The sequence below is a fragment of the Lissotriton helveticus genome, chromosome 9 (assembly GCF_964261635.1).
Source record: "Lissotriton helveticus chromosome 9, aLisHel1.1, whole genome shotgun sequence".
In the NCBI taxonomy this organism is placed as follows: Eukaryota; Metazoa; Chordata; class Amphibia; order Caudata; family Salamandridae; genus Lissotriton; species Lissotriton helveticus.
In genome coordinates, this window is record NC_136070.1 from 1136113804 (window position 1) to 1136127862 (window position 14059).

General features: G+C 49.7%; 1 protein-coding gene across 8 annotated transcripts in view; it reads right to left on the reverse strand.

Moving 5' to 3' along the window:
• The window catches only part of SLMAP (sarcolemma associated protein), a 1084481-nt gene that overhangs the window by 34193 nt on the left and 1036229 nt on the right, over positions 1-14059 (reverse strand). The window lies entirely within an intron of this gene.

Below are 14059 nucleotides of genomic sequence, written 5' to 3' on the forward strand. Positions count from 1 at the left end.
CTTGGATAGAAGGTCCTTGTCACTTTTGAAGGCCTCTATGACTGTCCATTTCAGGTCGTCGATACTGTGTCCCATTGTTGCATATTGGGTGGCCATTCTAGTCGTAGTTTTTTTGCACCGCACGTTGCTGCGATGTTCGCCCATCCGTATTTTGACTGGTCTAGTGGTCATGCCCACATATTCTTTTTTGCACGGGCAGGTAATCAGATACACCAAGTTCCGGCTATTGCAGTTAGTAAAGGAACGTTGTTCCCAAGTGGACTGGTTGGAGAAGGTGATATTACGACTCTTCTGCGTGTACTGGCAGGACGTACATGAGCCACATGGATGGTGCCCACCGACTGTTGATAGTTTCGGGGGTTCATCGTTAGTGAGTTTTTTTGGTCTCGTGTGGACTAACAGATCTTTGAGGTTCTTGCCTCTTCTGTGTGCGAACATTGGTTTTGGGAAATCTAGTTTTCCACAATTTAGTATTCTCCAGTGTCTGTTCACAATCTTTGTGATCTGGTTCGAATTGGAGTTGTATGTTGTGACACAGATGGGGTGTTGGTCTGGTTCCTTTTTCTCTGTTGGTTCTAAAAGGGCCTCCCTGTTGTTGTTCCGGGCTCTTTTGAAGCCTTTATTGACCACCTTTTCTGGATAATTTCTGTTTACCAGTTTGGTTTTCAGATCAGCTGCTTGGGTTTTGAAATCTTGAATAGCACTGCAGTTACGCCTAAGACGGAGGAATTGTCCGTAGGGTAAATTGTCACGTAGATGGCGTGGGTGAAAACTGCTATACAGCAACAAACTGTTTTTAGCTGTAGGTTTAAAGTGGGTGCTTGTTTCTAATTTCCCATTGGCGGGGTAGATATTCAGATCCAGAAAGACAAGGTTCTCCTTGGAGGCTGAGTGGGTGAACTTCAGAAACCGATCCTGTTGGTTCAGCCAAGTCATAAACTGGTTAACTGAGTCTTGATCGCCCCTCCAGACAACCAGAACGTCGTCAATGTACCTTTTCCATGCGACCACATGGTTCTTATATGGATTCTGGTCACTCAGGATTTTGGTGGTCTCGAGGTGGTGCACGTAGAGCCCGGCTAAGCTCGGTGCACAGGTGCTCCCCATACTTGTGCCGTGTTTCTGTAAGTAGTATGTGCTTTCATACAGAAAAAAGTTTTTCTTCAGGGTCATGGATATGCATTCAAGGACCACCTGTCTCCGCAAACTTTGATAAAGGTTCAAGAATTGACTGTATCCCAGATACTATCGGTCTACCAGGTGGATAAGGGGCATCTTTATGAATTTTGGGTATAGTGTAAAAATATATACACTATACCCAAAATTCATAAAGATGCCCCTTATCCACCTGGTAGACCGATAGTATCAATTCTTGAACCTTTATCAAAGTTTGCGGATGCTTTCCTTAGACCTATAGTGCAAACTACAAGTACCTATTTAAAAGACACGAAAGCCGTTCTACAACTGGTCAAGGAAATAACTTTTGATCCAGAACAAGACCTCCTCGTGGGTCTAGATGTGGAGAGTCTCTACACGAGCCTTCCCCACCAAGAGACTTTGGAAATAATAGAGGAGGTTTTGTTCTCTACTCCTTGGGTATACCACACCCCGAGACAGGTGGTCCTTGAATGCATATCCATGACCCTGAAGAAAAACTTTTTTCTGTATGAAAGCACATACTACTTACAGAAACACGGCACAAGTATGGGGAGCACCTGTGCACCGAGCTTAGCCGGGCTCTACGTGCACCACCTCGAGACCACCAAAATCCTGAGTGACCAGAATCCATATAAGAACCATGTGGTCGCATGGAAAAGGTACATTGACGACGTTCTGGTTGTCTGGAGGGGCGATCAAGACTCAGTTAACCAGTTTATGACTTGGCTGAACCAACAGGATCGGTTTCTGAAGTTCACCCACTCAGCCTCCAAGGAGAACCTTGTCTTTCTGGATCTGAATATCTACCCCGCCAATGGGAAATTAGAAACAAGCACCCACTTTAAACCTACAGCTAAAAACAGTTTGTTGCTGTATAGCAGTTTTCACCCACGCCATCTACGTGACAATTTACCCTACGGACAATTCCTCCGTCTTAGGCGTAACTGCAGTGCTATTCAAGATTTCAAAACCCAAGCAGCTGATCTGAAAACCAAACTGGTAAACAGAAATTATCCAGAAAAGGTGGTCAATAAAGGCTTCAAAAGAGCCCGGAACAACAACAACAGGGAGGCCCTTTTAGAACCAACAGAGAAAAAGGAACCAGACCAACGCCCCATCTGTGTCACAACATACAACTCCAATTCGAACCAGATCACAAACATTGTGAACAGACACTGGAGAATACTAAATTGTGGAAAACTAGATTTCCCAAAACCAATGTTCGCACACAGAAGAGGCAAGAACCTCAAAGATCTGTTGGTCCACACGAGACCAAAAAAACTCACTAACGATGAACCCCCGAAACTATCAACAGTCGGTGGGCACCATCCATGTGGCTCATGTACGTCCTGCCAGTACACGCAGAAGAGTCGTAATATCACCTTCTCCAACCAGTCCACTTGGGAACAACGTTCCTTTACTAACTGCAATAGCCGGAACTTGGTGTATCTGATTACCTGCCCGTGCAAAAAAGAATATGTGGGCATGACCACTAGACCAGTCAAAATACGGATGGGCGAACATCGCAGCAACGTGCGGTGCAAAAAAACTACGACTAGAATGGCCACCCATTATGCAACAATGGGACACAGTATCGACGACCTGAAATGGACAGTCATAGAGGCCTTCAAAAGTGACAAGGACCTTCTATCCAAGGAACAACGTTGGGTTTACCGCCTGGGCACCCACCTGACAGGGCTGAACGATGATATTCCCTGGTCCCAACTCAGGGTGTAATCCAGTGAGGACACATGACTATGATAGTCCCCATGTCGCAAAATCTGAACTAAAACATGAGTGTAAAATCTCAGACTACATCCTTAAGTAACTGTTGGATGTATTAGTTAATTTTGTGTGAATCAAGATTTTAATGAATACACTGTATATATCTCCGTTTTTTAGCAAAGTGTGGTGGATATTGGAATGACAGTCCCCATGTCGCAAAATCTGAACTGAAACATTAGTGTCAAAGCTCAGACTACACCCCTAAGTATCTGTTGGATGTATTAGTGTATCTTGAGTGAACACAATTTTTATGAATGCACTGCATATATCCCCGTTTTATAGCAAAGTGATGTGGAAATTGGAATGAAAAAACATGAACTCTGCCCTTGTTCATAGTCAGTAGAGACACCGATCGTACCCTCAGTCCCAACTTCTGGGCACGCGTACGCGAAGGAACATTACTCCTCCGCGCATGCGCGTTTAGAAACGAGAGACAGAGCCCTTCCGCGCATGCGCGATTTAGCCTCTCAGACGCCCTAGTATACGCGAATGCGTATCACGGTAAACAATATCCTCCCTTCCAGCATAGAGGACACGGAGATAACAAGGCTACAGGGCATCTGTGTAAAAGGAATACGATCTCCCAAGCGCGTCGCTCTCCAGTCTTTTGGGCATTTAACAATGGCCGCCACAGTTACGTGGCAAAACAACTTGATAGAGCCTACTCACCTTTTTCGAGTTAATCAATTAACATAGCAATCATCCTGTTATAGCCACACTATAAAAAGACCCGCCCCGCTCTGGCTTACCATTACCACGGAAGCCACTGACGAAGGAGGAAGCACCGAGGTGCTGGGGATCAGTAAGTACGGCATAGCCGATAGAATAGACCTGGAATCCTCTATCTAGAAGAACTCGGTCCCTTTAACAATGCAAGTTCTTAGAAAAACTTTCTTTCCTTTTTCCCCCATCTCTTCCCACTTTGCAGCTGGACCCCACTTACCCTTCGCGCAGCTCTGGCTCATGGGGCATTGTCTCCTTATTTCAAAAGTATGTATCTTGATGTATATACATTTCTCTCCCTTGACAGCTAGCATATGGTGTTCTACAGTGTTGTGTGTGTGTAAGTGTGTGTCTAAATATCCGTTTCCATGCTCACTATACTTGGCGACATGGCCTTCTCCCAGGACTCTTTGGCCGGCCGTGTATAAAAGCCAGCACGTGTGTTTTTTTTCCTTCGTTTGCCTCTGTTTTCTTACAGGTAACCATTAGTTTAGCGCATTGGGATCCGCGCCTTTCTAAAACCTGTGTTCTTATTCTTCCAGGCTTATAACATCAGAAATTCTGAGTTAGCTAGAACACGTATATCAATAAAATATATTTATACACATTGATAATACATTACACTCCCATATTGTGGTAGAACATTAGTGAGTGACAGGGGGATCTATACCCGGTCCTGACGAAGGGGCATGTCGCCCCGAAACATGTTGACCCACACAGGAGAACAAGCTTAGTAACCCGCTTTTGCTCTCCGCCTCACCCCTTTTAACAATACCAGCCAGTGCCTATTAAACAGTTTTTTCTACCACTAGGCCAGGTATTTTTTAACTTCACTTGTAATATCACTCCTGACCCCACTGACACTCACCTCATCTCACTCACATAGTACTCACAATTTAAAGGTGCTCCTGCGTAGTCGCTAGTCGCAGCACTGCCCCGTCCCGCAGCGGGGGCGGGAAGACCCCGATGATGAAGCATGACAGCAAGGGCCCTTTTGGTGTGTGAGGGGTATTTTAACACACTAAGTGTATTCCAGCAACCCTGGAATACCGACTGATTGAATTTCAGGTGGTCTTTGTTGATTATTCGTACTCTCGCAAGAGGAGGATTAGCCCACCGAGGTGCTAAGTGGCACCACCTCTTCACTCCCTTGTTTTGATATCCCTTAGAATGAGACACTGCCTGCGGCACACTAGGTGCTCCGTGCATAGTCCAGTTCAAATCGGTGCTGGGGCACTCCAGCCCCAGCTTTGGCGCGCAACTGGACAAAGGAAAGGGGGTGTAACCACCCCCTTCCTGGTCCCACCCATAGGAGGGACCTAGTGAGTAAACCAGCCCCCTTTAGTTGTATAAAGGTAGGAGCTGACCCAGGAGACTTTAGATTTGATCCTGAACTGAAACTTGAAACGAAACTCTGGACCCTTCAACATTCAACCGAGCTGAAGACTGAAGAATCTCCCTTGTGGCCAAGGAGTGACCATCCTGGGAAACCAGGCACCATCCAGCAACTCAACGGCTTGCTTTGTCCCCGTTCCCGCCGGAACTTGAGCGCAGAGCCTGACAAGACCTCGACTCCAGGACTCCTCTGACCCCACTGCACGACTCCAGCACAGCTGAGCTCCGTGGAAGGCATCGGAATCCGTGGAACCAGGCATCTTGGAAAGTCTTCAACTTGCTAACAGCGCAGCTCCTGAGGCATCCTCGAAGCTGTGCACTGGGGACTGAGACACCCCGACACCGAGCTCCATCTGTACCGAAGACCAGCCCTCCACACTCCATGAGATCTGCGTGGGGCCCTTCTGCTTGTGTTCTGCTCAACGCGTTGTCCCGGTTGCTGGCCAGTTGGCTAGTAGCCCTGTGACGACGATTCCTTTGAACATCCATCACTGGTCTGGTTGCTCTAGACTGGCACTTGCTTCCCTGAAAAGGTGAAGTACCTCAGACCCTCCTGGTCTGCGCCAGAAGCCTTTTGTGTATCCTGCGTGGGTTGCCTTTGCTTAGGCTTGTTGGCTCCAATCTTGAAGTTGACCCCTCCATCTGCGAGAACCTTCGTGGGACAGCTCCTCTCCAGCACCTGGTCGTCCTCGACACCTCCTGGTCCGCGTGGCTGCAACGACAAGCTTCCCATCTGCACCTGATTGCTCCTCGACGACGTCTGGTTCCTCTCTGGTTCCACCCGGTCACTGGCTAGTGACCTAGACTCTGTCCCCTCTGCTTTCAGGTCCTCTTCATCCTAGATCCACCCTTGGATCCACCCGGACATCTTCCTCCTGGTCGTCTGCAGCATCTTTCTTCAAGGCTCCATTGAGAACAACGACGAAACCCGACACACTTTGACACCTATGCACCCGCAGCCCGTGGGAGAGGTAAAGCAAGTACTTCGGTGCTCCAGTAGGGTTTGACTATCCTAGTGTCCAGATTTAATAGTTGTTTCCTCCTAGCTAGACCGGAAGTGTCCTAAATCTTAATTTACTTACCTTCTAAGTTCCCATTGACTTAACATTGACTCCTGTGTGTGTGTAAAGACACTGCACGCGCCGCCTGTGGGCCTCCTACTCCTAACCTAAGGGTCAGATAGTGTAGCCCCAGCGATTCTCTAGGCCCTAGGCCTTCTCCTTTCACAAGTCGTGGTTCTTATACCACTTGCTTAGTATATGGTTTTACGCGCCCCTAGGGCCTAACTGTAAATTGTGCTATTTAAAGTATTTCTAAGTAACTTGTTATGTGCTTTTGCCTATGATCTCATAAAGAGTTCAGAGGAGTGTGTTAGTAAATAAATACATATATATTTTATATATATCCTGTGTGGTGTCCTTTCATTTGGTATTCAAGGGGTTACAGATGGTAAAACAGCTGGCTTCACACGCCCTCAAGAGTCTTTTAGCCTAAGACTGTTCTGTCCAAGCTACCACTAGGATAGCTGGTCTATAAGGTTGACTTACAACCATCACCATAAGGGTTGTTTGGACTGTTGCAAGGTGCTCACTAGAATAGTGAACATCATATACCAGGCCAACTTCTCACAGTCAGAGTCCTGGCACTTAATATTTTATAAATTAAGCACTGGAATAGACTAAGCCCTGTCACTTCGTCTCAGCAGGCTAGGAAAACCCAGCACACCCCAGCCTCACATCATCACCCATGCACTATGTAGGAACTACATTGACTCGTTAACACAACTGCGAGAGACTGCAGCTATAAATGTGCATCGGACTAGCCTATAATACCTTTGTATTACTAAGTATGTATCTCAAGATTAAAGCCATTGCCGATGTTTAACTGTATCGAACATGTTAAAAAAATTAACAAAAATATGTGTCCAAAAAAAAGGAATGCAAGTCTGAATTCACTCCCTTGCAGCCAATTGGAGTTCTGAGTTTCCTCATAAATTTGGTTCAGCAGATCCTAAATCTCCCTCACAAAAAGCTCTCTTTGACCAGGAAAGGACTGAAAGGCACTTTGACGAAGGAGTTCCTCTCCCTATAATACCTGGCATGGATAGCAGGTCTCTTTGCGTCCTCGATTCAGCCAATCTTACCCGGCCCGGGCAAGTCAGGGCCCTGCAGAGACCAAAGGTGGCACCGCTACAGAGAAGGTTGCCCTGCTCAGCGCTGGTCCGGCTCTTAATGGAGGCAAAGATGGAGAGACAGTGGTGGCTGGACGGCACGATGGCCTTGAACGGCAGAGGTAGGTGCCAGACGCGGTAATTGAGTCGAATGCCAGTCTCGCAGACTGGGGTTCGTGATTGAGAGAAGTCACCACAGGAGCCCAGTGGACAGACCAGGAGAGGGTTGCACGTCAACTGCTTAGAGTTGCTTGCAAGCCTCTTCGAAGTTCAACCGCTAACAAGGGACAAGGTATCTGAAAGACATCTAGCCGCAGACTCCTTACCTTGAAATTCCTAGGCATCAGACTGGATCTGGAAGATTCGTCGAGCAATACCCTTGCGCGCCGGTAGGTGTGTTGGTCAGCTCTGCGTGACGTCAACGTCTTTGCAGTTGTGACGTCCACGTCACCTATATAGGCGTCCCCGCGGTGTGCTGATGTCCGTTCTTTTCGTTCCGCACGAGTTAGAGCAGAACTGTGAAGAGAGCTACCCCCGATCACTTTTTGACTGACTTTTTTCAACTTTTTGTGGAACTTTTTTGGGTGTGTAGGATGTCCAAAAAGACTTCTGGATTCAAGCCGTGCGGCGCCTGTCACCGTGCCATGTCGGTAACAGACCCACACCTGATTTGTCTTTGGTGCCTGGAGCGCAACCACGACAAAGTCGTGCTCTGACAGCTGGGTCATTACTCCAAAAGCTTTGAGGGAGCTGTCGCCAAAGCTCCTTGCGGCCCAACCCTTGGCACCGTGTTGTTCGCTCCAGAGGTCTAGTCCCGGTCCCATTGGAGTAGAAAATGCAGGCACTGCTCTGGGAGCCCTATGTCTTCGCCCTTCAACTTAAAGTCTTCGAGTCGGTCAGGTAAGCAGCATAAAAACCTAAGTCATCAAAGTGTGCTTCAACTTCTCGCAGTGAGTCAGCTGATGCGATGGAGGAGTCTCTGGGTTCTAGGCCTTGCTCGGCTGAACCTGCGCCTGGGTCAGCTCTATATTTCCCCACTTTCCAGGAGCTGAAGCAACCCCCACCCAGTTCAAAGAAATCTCATGACGCCATGTACCTCATATTTGGGCACCCAGACCCTACCAGCGCACCTCTGGGCCCCGGATGCTCAGAGGGGTCTCCATCGTGTTCCGTGCCTGCGACTCCAGCCAGAGCAAGAAATGAACTGGTATTATGAATTGGGTGAGGCCAGTGGACTGGACATCTCTCCAGATTCTGGTCTGCTTTCTCCCCCTATCATGGCTATGGAGGAGTGTGCTTCATACACTATGGTGGTGCGAAGGTCAGCTGAGGTCCTGGACCCTCTGCTCCCTTTTGTTGCAGTCAAGACGAACATCTTGACGGAGGTCCTGAAGCTGGGTGTCTCCTCCCCTGAACCCCTCCTGCTTTTCAATGAGGCCTTGACTCTTGTCCTACTAGGACACTGGTCCAAGTCCAGCACAGGGGCTCCTGTGAATAGGACAATCCCCCAACACCATCGCCCTGCACCGTGCAACCCAAATTTTCTTCACTAACCACCCTACGCCAGAGAACTTGGTGGTCCAAGCCACTACATCACAGGGCATTTCTTCCGCCAGCCTTGCATTATGGTCGGTGAACACTGCATGCCTATTGGGCCATTACTCCCACTCCCTATGGGAAACTGTTGTGCAAGTGCTGCCACAGGTCCCGGAGGAGACCCGGGCCAACCTCTTGCATATGGTATTAGATGGAAGAGAAGAACAAAGTTCGCCATTTGTTGTGGGCTTGACATGACCGACTCGCTAAGCAGATAATATCAAAGCTGGTGGCTGTTCAACTCCACGCCTGGCTGAGAACTTCTGGCTTTTCTGGGCATGTCCAGACTTCCCTCATGGACAGGCCCTTTGATGGCACCTGTCTCTTAGGAGACAAAGCAGACAGCCCAGGAGTGCTTTAAGGACTCACCGGCTACAGACAAGTCCTTGGGCCGCTCAGTGGCCACCCATCCCAGTCTGCTTTTCGCCCCTTAGTGGCTATCGAATGGGCTTTAAGCCACATCAGCCATACCCCAGTCACAAGAATGAGCAAGTTCAGCAACCTCTGTGCAGCCGAGAGCACGGCTCGTTCCAACCCCGTGGGTCAGGTGGCCAGAAGACGGGTCAGTTCACCGTCAGCCTTCAAACCCTCCTAGTCGAGCCCTTCAAGATCATGAGTGGCCAGTTGGTGGCTAGATCAGTTATCACCTCCACCACTGGCAAAGCATCACGTCAGACAGGTGGGTTCTTCAGATAGTCCAAAGGGGCTACTCTCTTCCCTTCGAGACTGCCCATATCTCTAATGACCAGCTGACGGAGGTTCACATGACTTTGGCTTATGAAGGTAATGACTATCTTGGACAAGGAAGTCATAGAGAGGGTTCCGGCACCCGAAGTAGGCTGTGGTTTCTATTCCTGCTACTTTCTGGTCCCAAAAAAGTACAAGGGCTTTCGCCCTATCCTGGATCCACCAGCCCTCAACTACTTCCTCAAAAAGAAAAAGTTCAAGGTGCTTACTCTGGCTCAGGTCTGATCTGCCATGGACACAGGAGACTGGATGGTAGCTTTGGAGTTGCAGGATGCATATTTTCACATTCCGGTCCTGCCTGTCCATCTGAGGTTTACAGTAGGTCACAATCACTTTCAGTCCACTGTGCTCCCCTTGGGCCTTACCAGCACCTCTAAGGTGTCAACCAAGGTGATGGCGGTGGTTGCAGCCCATCTTCACAGATCAGGGGTGCCAGTCTTTTCCTATCTGGATGACTGGCTGTTGAAGGTCGGCTCGCCCCTAGGCTGCCGAATCCCAACTCCAGACTACACCAAACTTCCTGCATTCGCTGGGGTTCACTATTAACGTGCCGAAGTCACATATGACTCCCTCTCAGACACTCCCTTTCATCGGAGCTGTTCTGGGCACAGTGTAGTTTCGGGCTTATCCTCCCAAATGGCGAGTCCAGGATATCCAGGCTATGATACCGTTACTTCAGTCTCTATCCTGGATTTTGGTGAGACTGACTCTGAGGCTGCTGGGCCTCATGGCCTCCCGCATCCTACTTGTGACACCAGCTAGATGGCATATTAATGCTCTGCAGTAGAACCTGAAGTTCCAGTGGGCACAACATCAAGGGAGTCTCTCAGACATGGTCCAGATCTTGGAGGACACTTCACAGGATCTGCAGTGGTGGTTGACCAACTGCGATTAGGTCAAAGGCAGACCCCTCTCTCTACCACAACCAGATCACAAAGTAGTGACAGATGGGTCACTCCTGGGATGGGATGGCCATATGGGAGAGGTGGAGATCGGAGGACTCTGGTCTCCGGTGGAATCAGGACTTCACATCAACTTGCAGGAGCGGAGCACTGAGCGATTCGCTTGGAGCTGAAAGCCTTTCTTCCTTCAATCAAGGGAAAGCTGATTAAAGTGTCCACAGACAACATGTGGTACAGCAAAAAATAGGGCAGGATGGGGTTGTGGACCCTTTGTCAAGAGGCTCTGTGTCTCTGGACATGGCTGCCAAGTGGGTCAACACCTGGCAGAATCTCTGAGCGCCAGGGCAGACGAACTAAGACATCGAAGCCTACCGGATCCTCAATGGAGTCTCCATCCACAGGTGGTGCAAGGTCTCTTTCAGTAGTGAGGAGAGCCTTGGTTCGATTGGTTTGCCTCCGCAGAGAACGCACAATGTCAGCAGTTTTGCGACTCGCTCAGGTACGCTTTTCTTCTTGAGTGGAGCTCAGAGCTCCTATATGCCTTTCTGCCGATACCACTCCTGCCCAGAGTGCTCAAGAAGATCAGGAGCCACCAGGCACAAGACATTCTTGTGGCTCTGTACTGGGCATGGAGAATCTGGTATCCCGAGCTTCTCCAATTGATTATCGATCCACCAAACAAGCTGCCCCTTTCGAGGACTTTCTGTTGCAGCAGCAGGGGAGGGTACTCCACCTGAACCTGACAAAGCTACGCCTTCTTGCGTGAAGATTGAGTGGAGGCAGGTGATTGCATTCCACCTTCCTCCCGAAGTCTGTAATGTCATTTTAGCAGTCCCTCTACCAATTCCGTGCATGCCTGCTGGTTGCACAAATTTGTAAAATGTTGTACTGAAAGATCTACTAATCCTCTTTGTGCTACCCTTTTTCAAGTCTTAATTTTTATTTTGACTCTTGCCCAGCAGGGCTCTGCTCTGGGCACTCTTGAAGGGTACCTTTCAGCCCTGTCTACATTTTTTAGGCTACCAGACCAACCCTCTTTACATAAATCCCCTATTATAAATAGATTTCTCAAGGTGCTTGTATATAGGTTTCCCACTGCCCCTTTCATCATGTCTCAGAGGGACCTTAATGGACAAGTTACTTACCTCCGGTAACGATATATCTGTAAGAAACATTAGTTAGTTAGATTGCTTACCTTAGAATAACCCCCAGGCATCAGACTGGATCCGGAAAATTTTGCGTAGCAGTACCCCAGAGCGTCGGTAGGCGTTATCTGCAGCTCCGTGTCCGTCGTCGCGTTGTTGGCGCCGGGATGACGTCGGAGTACTTAGACGCCGCCCTCGCGCACGGACGTCAGTTCTTATACACAGCTTTTCCGCGCCAGAAACGCAGAGCCATGATAAAAAGTGACACTGGTGCCATGAAACTAAGGCCCTGAAAGGGATGACCTTAACCCTAGATATCGGTTCGCAGAACAGGGAGGTTGGGTGGGGCGGTAAGGAATCTAACTAACTAATGTTTCTTACAGGTATTTCGTTACCGAAGGTAAGTAACTTGTCCATCTGAAAGAAACAGGTTAGTTAGATTCCTTACCTTAGAATAGATACCCCAGCAATACCAACCCCGGTGGTGGGTCTGCGAACCAAGATCACACCAGAAAGTACTAGAGAACGGAACGGCCAAAGATGCCATCTCTCCGGACTTGGCTGTCCAGGCAGTAGTGTCTAGCGAACGTGTGCAGCGAAGCCCACGTAGCTGCCTGACAGATGTCCTGCAAGAGGACCCCCCGACCCAGGGCAGTAGAAGCCGCCGTGGCCCGAGTGGAATGGGCCATCAGCCCAACAGGAGGCTCCTTCTTCGCCAAGGAGTAGCAAACCTTGATGCACAAGACGACCCACCGGCAGATGGTTCGTTTGTGCACTGTCCGTCCCTTTTTAGCGCCCATGTAACCAACAGTTGGTCATCCACCCGTAACTGGCGTGTGCGGTCCAGATAGAATGAGAGCGCACATTTTGGGTCCAGACGGTGGAGCCTCTCTTCCTCTTTCGAGGGATGTGGAGGCGGAAAGAAGGTGGGCAAGGTGATAGACTGATAGACTGCCCGATGTGAAAGGCTGTGACTACCTTGGTCAGGAAAGAGGGACGCGTTCTTAAAACAACCTTATCCGGATGGACAGAAAGGAAAGGAGGTTTAGAAGAAAGAGCCTGGAGCTCACTCACTCTCCTGGCAGAGGTGATGGCAACCAGGAATGCAGTCTTAAGAGTCAGAAGACGAAGAGGGCAATTGTGAAGAGGCCCGAAGGGAGCGCACATCAAAAAAGTCACAACCAAGTTCAAGTCCCACTGAGGCATCACGAAAGGAACAGGAGGAAACATGTGAGTAATGCCCTTCAAGAATCCATAATTACAACCGGGGACTTGGAAAGAGAAGGCTGATTAGGAAGCCTTTAGAAGGCCGAAACGGCAGAGAGGTAGCCCTTGATAGTGCCCAGAGCAGAGCCCAGCTGGGCAAGAGAAAGAAGAAAGAGGAGAATCTCTGAAAGAGGGGCAGAGAGAGGATCCACAGCCTTTGCTGTGCACCATGCCACAAATTTGTTCCACCTGCAGGCGTATACCGTTTTTGTGGAGGGATGCCTGTCTGCCAGAATGACATCACAGACTTCAGGAGGCAAGTCAAATGGCCTCAACTGCCGCCGCTCAATCTCCAGGCATGGAGGTGGAGGCTGGACAGGTTCGGGTGGAGGACCGTCCCCTGCTGCTGCGACAGAAGGTCCTCCTGAAGAGGCAGACGAATCCGGGGATCGACTGACATGCTGAGTAGCTCGGGATACCAGTACCTTCGTGCCCAGTCCGGAGCCACAAGGATGACTTGGGTCCTGTCACGCCTGATCATCTTCAGCACTCTGAGCAGAAGTGGTATAGGCGGAAAGGCGTACAACAGACCGCAGCTCCACTCGCGACGAAAAGTGTCTCCGAGCGAGTGCCGCCTTCGAAATTCCAACGCACAGAACTTATGACATTGACCGTTCTCTTCATGTGGTGAATAGATCTAACCAAGGCTCTCCCCACTGCCGAAAGAGGCCTTGCGCCACGTCCGAGTTCAGACTCAATTCGTGATCCATCATGCACCGACGGCTGAGTTCGTCCGCCCTGGTGTTCAAGGAACCTGCCAGGTGTTGAACCACCAGGGTGATGTCCTGTTGTTCTAGCCGTTGCCAGAGGTGCAGAGCCTCCTGGCAAAGGGTCACAACCCCACCCTGCCCCGTTTGTTGCAGTACCACATGGCGGTGGTGTTATCTGTGAACACCTGCACTACACTTCCCCGGACAGAGGGAAGGAATGCCTTTAGTGCAAGCCGGATCGCCCGCAGCTCCAGAAGGTTTATGTGGAGCAGGGACTCCGCCGGAGACCAGAGTCCTCTGATCTCCGCCTCTCCCATGTTGCCCCCCAGCCCAGGAGGGGCGCATCCGTCACAACTACGTGCTCCGATTCGGGAAGGGAGAGGGATCTGCCGCTGACCCAATCGCGGTCCGTGAGCCACCACTGCAATTGTCTCGCAGTGCCCTCCGAGATCCGGACATGGT